Genomic DNA, 818 nt, shown 5'->3' on the forward strand with positions numbered 1-818 from the left:
TAATTGGAAAAACTCATTTAATTATACCCTTAACGGGGTGTAGTAGTAAAAAAGGAGGTGTGACAGCTCTGGCGACTCTGCTAGGGACAGAACCCAGAATTTCGGTTCAGGGTTCAAGAATTCGAGCTCGGTTAATTTGTTATATATCTGATTTTTCTACATGTTCCATGCTATATGTGCTAAATATTTTACCGCTTTGATATTTGTTGAATTGTATATAAACTGTCGCGAATCCCTTCCTCTCTCTGAGTCTTCTACATCATGGAGAAGGGTGCACTTCGTGTAGCTTCTCTTCTATTTAGAGTCTTTCCCAATTTAGAACGAGGTTTGGATAAGTTGCTAAGCCGGCGGAGCTTCTGTATCCCCGATACGCTGCCTCCCCCTCGGCCCGAGTTGTCCGCTCGGGTAAGCCAAGTCTAGACCAATAAACCTAGGGTTTAAACCTAGAAGAACAAAACCTCATGCCGGATCCCTAGTAGGAACGTTGTTTGCATCATGTGCATTTGACTTAGGGGACTCAACACAGGGGTTGGGTCCGTCTAGGACAGGTGACCTGAAATGAAAAGACCATCCTGATGCATCTTACGTGCTACTTGTGCATTCATTTGCTTTGGATTTGCATGTTGACCGGCTTGTATATAACGAGAGAAGATTGAGAAAATAGCAGTGTTAGGGCTAAGTGAGGGTAACCACTTGAAAAACCAACGTCCAAATAGTACCAAAATGCTGCCGGATTTTTGAAAAATGAAAAGGAACCTATTTGAAAAAAAGATTGTTCAAAAAATATATTTGGTTTTGACAAATTTGCCCGAACTACG

This window comes from Nicotiana attenuata, unplaced genomic scaffold (assembly GCF_001879085.1).
Source record: "Nicotiana attenuata strain UT unplaced genomic scaffold, NIATTr2, whole genome shotgun sequence".
Taxonomy (NCBI): Eukaryota; Viridiplantae; Streptophyta; class Magnoliopsida; order Solanales; family Solanaceae; genus Nicotiana; species Nicotiana attenuata.